The 6112-nt window shown below is 36.3% G+C and overlaps 1 pseudogene; it reads left to right on the top strand.

Annotated features, from left to right (window-relative positions):
• Positions 1-4202: 4202 nt before the first annotated feature.
• On the top strand, positions 4203-4837 carry LOC101030126 (acyl carrier protein, mitochondrial-like; annotated as a pseudogene).
• The last annotated feature ends 1275 nt before the right edge of the window (positions 4838-6112 follow it).

Here is a 6112-nt window from a genome sequence, read left to right as displayed (position 1 = left end):
TTAACATCTATTTACCTTGTGCTTCAGTACAATTAAATGCAATTTGTGGATTGAATCATTCTTCTGAGAAAAATAGGAAAAGCATGAATTCCTTTTAAAAATGTGATAACTATTTTCTTCTAAATAGTTAAGTCATAATAGGAAAAATGTCCTGATACAATTAAAAAAAACAATACTCAGAAATAAGAAAATTGTGTTCTCATTGTGGTCTGTTGTGGGGAGTAAGGGAAGGACAGTGGGCAGGTGAGGGGGTCTGGGAGGGATAATAACATGGGGAGAAATGCCAGATGTAGGTGACAGGGGGATGGAGGCAGCAAACCACATTGTCATGTGTCTGCCTATGCAACAATCCTTCATGATCTGCACATGTACCCCAGAACCTAAAGTACAATTAAAAAAGAAAGAAAGAAAGAAAGAAAGAAAGAAAGAAAGAAAGAAACTAAGAAAATTGACCTTAATTTCGAAGAATTTACTTATGCCAAGGTTGATATGAATCAGATGTTGAAATTAACTGCCAAAGAATTGAAAGAAGATATCATAAAAGAGTTTTAGCAATGATTATAAATTATGTAGAAACTAATGAAAAACATTATCCATAAAGAAAGAAAAGTATAAAAAAGACTTAAATGGAAATTATAGAAGTGAAAAAACAACAAAATATTCCTAGAACCAGTACAAGACTTCAGCAAGATGTCAGGATACAGAATAGAGGATTAATTTTAAAATTTTAATTTCTATACGCTAAAAATGAGCATGCAGAAACAAAAAGTTTAAAACACTGTAGCATTTGTAATTGGTAAAAATGCACTAATTCGGCATACAATTAAACATGCACAATAGAATAATAATGAAAGAAGTCAAATAAAGCTTAAATTTTAAAAAATACCGTGTTTATAGACTGAAGAGTCAACTTAAAAAATATGTTAACTTGGCACAAATACATTTTAAACCAACTTTACCAAAATTCCAACAATATTTTTTGTAGAAATACGCAAGTTTATTATAAAACTAACAAGAAAAAGCACAAATCTTAGAACAGTTCGAGCAATCTTATAAAGAATCAAGTAGTAAGAATTATTTTACCTACTATTAAAGTTTACTATCTATCTACAGTCATCAAGATATTGTAGAACTGGAGGAAGGAGAGACAGAGATCAATTAAGGGGCAGAGAGGACCTATAAATGAAACTGTATCTACATTTATATATACACATATATGGGTATACATATTCTCAGTTGATATTTGACAAAAAAGAAAAAGCAATTAGATGGAGGGAAAATGGGCTTTCAACAAATGGAACAATTTATAATTCATAAATCACACACACACACAAAAAAACCCACTCAAACAAAACCCCAGGTAGCTCATGTACTTAAAAGTAAAATGTAAAAGTATAATATTTTAGAAAAAAAGTAAAATAGAGTTTTAGAATCTAGGGATAGGGAAAGAGTTCTTGGACTTAATACCAAAGCATAATCCTTAAAACAGAATATTGGTAAATTGGAACTCATTCAAATTAAAGGAGAAAAAAACCAAAACATTCTCTGGCTATGTCAAAGCTTATGCGAAGAGGCTAAAAAGATCATTCTAGACCCTACAGATTGGAAGAAAATATTTGCAAATCAAATTCCTAACAAAGCATTATTACCTATAATAAGAGCTCTTAACAGGACAGTAATAAAAACCAAGCAATTAGAAAGTGAGCAAAATATATAAACAAACTTTTCCCTGAAAAGAACTTACAAATGTCAAATAGACACAAGAAGTTGTTTAATTAGACATCAAACCACAATGAGATCTCACAGGAGACTAATCAAAATGGCTGATATAAAATTGAAAAAACTTGACAACAGATGCAGGCAGGGATGCTTATAACTAGGTCATTCATACAATATCAGTGACAATGTAAAACGCTATAGCCACCCTGGAAAACTGCATGACAATTTCTCCTAAACTAAATATGTTATTATTATATGATCCAGAAATTGTACTTAAGGACATTTATCCAAGAGAAATGTAAGCACATGCTCAAACAAAAACCTGTATCTGAATGTACATGAACGTTTTTTCCATAATAGTCTGAAGGTGATATAATCCTCTTAATCCTTCAAGAGATGAATAAAGTGTGGTACAGCCTTATAATGGAATAAGACTTAGTGATACAAATGACAGAACTATACACAAATTCTCAACCTATGTGAATCTACAGAAATTATGCTGAGGTGTGTTTAAGCCAGTTTAAAAGGCTACATAACAGGTAGGTTGCCGGGATTGGGGTTGGGGGTGGAGGTATGTAGTTATAATACAGTAATGTGAGAATCCTTGTGAAAATAGAATTTTTTGCACATTGCGCAGTAGATATATTAACCTACAAACAAGATGAAAATTAAGAAAACTACACACAAACACAAACACAAACACATATGCATGCAGTGAGTACGAGGAAAACTGAGGAAATTTGAGAGATGGATGGATTGTACTAACATTAGCAACCTGACTGCGATATTGTACTGTAGTTTTGCATGATTTTACTATATCGTTCATTGGAAGAAGCTGCTTAAAGGGCACACAAGATCTTTCAGTGTTACTTCTAACGGGTACATGAAAATCTATAATTAACTCACTTAAAATTTCTATTTATAAAGTATATATTCCAGAAAAAAAAAAAAGTAAATTCTTTTTCTTTGCAGTTCTGATGCATTTAGAAATAAGATTAATACCTTACATTGTGTAATCAAAGGTAAAAAAAAAATTAAGGGTGGTGGATATTAAAAATCAGATGTAAATTCTGGATATCAGCCCCTTGTCAGATGGGTAGACTGCAAAAATTTTTTCCCATTCTGTTGGTTGCCGATTCACTCTACTGACTGTTTCTTTTGCTGTGCAGAAGCTGTGGAGTTTGATTAGGTCCCATTTGTCTATTTTGGCTTTTGTTGCCATTGCTTTTGGCGTTTTGGTCATGAAGTCCTTGCCTACACCTATGTCCTGAATGGTTTTGCCTAGATTTTCTTCTAAGGTTTTTATGGTATTAGGTCTGATGTTTAAGTCTTTAATCCATCTGGAGTTAATTTTGGTGTAAGGTGTCAGGAAGGGGTCCTGTTTCTGCTTTCTGCACATGGCTAGCCAGTTTTCCCAACACCATTTATTAAACAGGGAGTCCTTTCCCCATTGCTTGTTTTTGTCAGGTTTGTCGAAGATCAGATGGTTGTGGGTATGTTGTATTTCCTGTGAGGCCTCTGTTCTGTTCCATTGGTCTGTATCTCTGTTTTGGTACCAGATCTACAAGAAAAAAACAAACAAGCCCATTCAAAAATGGGCAAAGGATATGAACAGATACTTTACAAAAGAAGACATACAGGAGGCCAACAAACATATGAAAAAATGCTCATCATCACTGGTCATCAGAGAAATGCAAATCAAAACCACATTGAGATACCATCTCACACCAGTTAGAATGGCAATCATTAAAAAATCGGGAAACAACAGATGCTGGAGAGGATGTGGAGAAATAGGAACACTTTTACACTGTTGGTGGGAATGTAAATTAATTCAACCATTGTGGAAGACAGTGTGGCGATTCCTCAAGGACCTAAAAATAGAAATCCCATTTGACCCAGCAATCCCATTACTGGGTATATATCCAAAGGATTATAAATCATTCTACTACAAGGACACGTGCACACGAATGTTCATTGCAGCACTGTTTACAATAGCAAAGACCTGGAACCATCCCAAATGCCCAACGATGATAGACTGGATAGGGAAAATGTGGTACATATACACCATGGAATATTATGCAGCCATCAAAAACGATGAGTTCACGTCCTTTATAGGGACATGGATGAACCTGGAAACCATCATTCTCAGCAAACTGACACAAGAGCAGAAAATCAAACACCGTATATTCTCGCTCATAGGCGGGTGTTGAACAATGAGAACACATGGACACAGGGAGGGGAGCACTACACACTGGGGTCTGTTGGGGGGAAATGGGGGAGGGGCGGGGGGTGGGGAGGTGGGAAGAGATAGCATGGGGAGAAATGACAGATACAGGTGAGGGGACGGAAGGCAGCAAAGCACACTGCCATGTGTGTACCTATGCAACAATCTTGCATGTTCATCACATGTACCCCAAAACCTAAAATGCAATAAAAAAAAAAAAAAAAAAAATCAGATGGGCGCATCCTGGGTGGGCGTAGCCATGGCGTCTCGTGTCCTTTTCTGCTGTGTGCGCCGCCTGCCTGCGGCCTTGGCGCCGCTGCCCCGTGTCTCCACGCTGGCCGCTGTCCAGCCTTTCAGCACCGCTCTGTGCTCCGCGGGGACCCGGACCAGGCCCCGGCCTTCGCCGCCGGCCTCGGTGCTGGCGCAGGTTCCGGGGAGAGTTACACAGTTGTGCCGCCAGTATTGCGAAGCATCCCCTTTGACATGACAGGGCATCCAGGACCGTGTTCTTTACGTATTGAAACTCTATGACAAGATTGACCCAGAGAAGCTTTCCGTAAATTCTCATTTTACAAAAGACCTGGACTTAGACAGTTTGGACCAAGTGGAGATTATCACGGCCATGGAAGACGAATTTGGGTTTGAAATTCCTGATTTAGATGCGGAAAAGTTAATGTGTCCACAAGAAATTGTAGATTACATTGCAGATAAGAAGGATGTATATGAATAAAATATCAGGCCCTTTAGCTTTGTTGAGAGAGGACACAGATGATACTGATGAATGTCTGGCAGTAAGGACACAGTTTGGCATTATTGCTGGCTCTGACAGAGTAATTCTGAGGGACTTGTATTTAAACTGTGTAAGTGTTTTTCTCTTTGAAAATAAATCTATAAAACAAAATATGATAAAAATAAATAAATAAAATCAGATGATTAGAAAAATCCTACTCAAATGTATATACTTCATTGCTCAAATGAATAATAATAATAATGGATGCTTACAATAAGTAAGTAATTGTCTTATTTTTCTTTACAACAGTGAATTGGTATAGGTAGCTCTACCAGTATCATCATTTTACAAATAAGAGAGAAGAAATAACGATAGATTAAGTACTTTCCCTGTGATAAAAACAAACCAAAAAAAAAAAAATCCTAAAAAACCATTAAGCTTATGTATTTAAAAGTGAGATAAGTAAAAATATAATTCTCTACAACTGAAGCAGTCTCATAGCTATCACTTGAAACAGTGTCTGTTCAGTATGTAATCTTGAGTTAACATTGTGCCTAATTCTGCAATTCAACCATTCTCCGAGGATGACGTAAACATTAGTTTTTTTGTTGTTGGTGGTGGCGGTGGGTTGTTTAACTTCTATTTTAAGAGCAAGATTACATGTACAGGTTTGTGATATAGATAAACTGGTGCCATGGGGTTTGTATTACAGATTATTACATCACTCAGGTATTAAGCCTGGTACCTATTGGTTATTTTCCCTGATCCTTCCCCTACTCTAACCCTCCATCCTCCAGTAGACCCTGGTGTGTTATTACTCTCTGTGTGTCCATGTGTTCTCATCATTAAGCTCTCCCTTGTAAGTGGGAACATGTAATGTTTGGTGTTTTTGTTCTTACATGAGTTTGCTAAGGATAATGGTCTCCACTTCTATCCATGTCCCTTCAAAGGACATGATCTCATTCGTTTTTTATGGCTGCATAGTATTTCATGTGGTATATATACCATATGTATTTTATCCAGGCTATCGCTGATGGACATTTAGGTTGATTACATGTCTTTGTTATTATGAATAGTTCTGCAATGAACATATATGTGCATGTGTCTTTATAATTGAATAATTTACATTTCTTTGAATATATGTTAGGATTTGCTCAGGGTAGTTGGCAAAATATTAAGAGAAATATTAGGGAAAGTTATAAGATCATAGTCTCAAACCTTTTGGAAGGCCGAAAGGTTTTTATTAACTTATGGAATGGGCTGAAGGCAGCCCGTTTCTACATTAGAGCATTAAGTCATAGGTCATAGGGTGAAAATTAGGCATAATAAAAGCTTCCCCACTTAAGTCTGTTTACCCCACATTCCTGTGTCTGTACTCTGTTTACTCATGTAAACTTTGTGCTGGTTGGTCCTCTTAGAGGGGAGGTTGAAGGCAGATT

Source organism: Saimiri boliviensis, chromosome 5 (genome assembly GCF_048565385.1).
Source record: "Saimiri boliviensis isolate mSaiBol1 chromosome 5, mSaiBol1.pri, whole genome shotgun sequence".
Classification (NCBI taxonomy): Eukaryota; Metazoa; Chordata; class Mammalia; order Primates; family Cebidae; genus Saimiri; species Saimiri boliviensis.
This window is presented reverse-complemented; position numbering and strand designations above follow the sequence as displayed.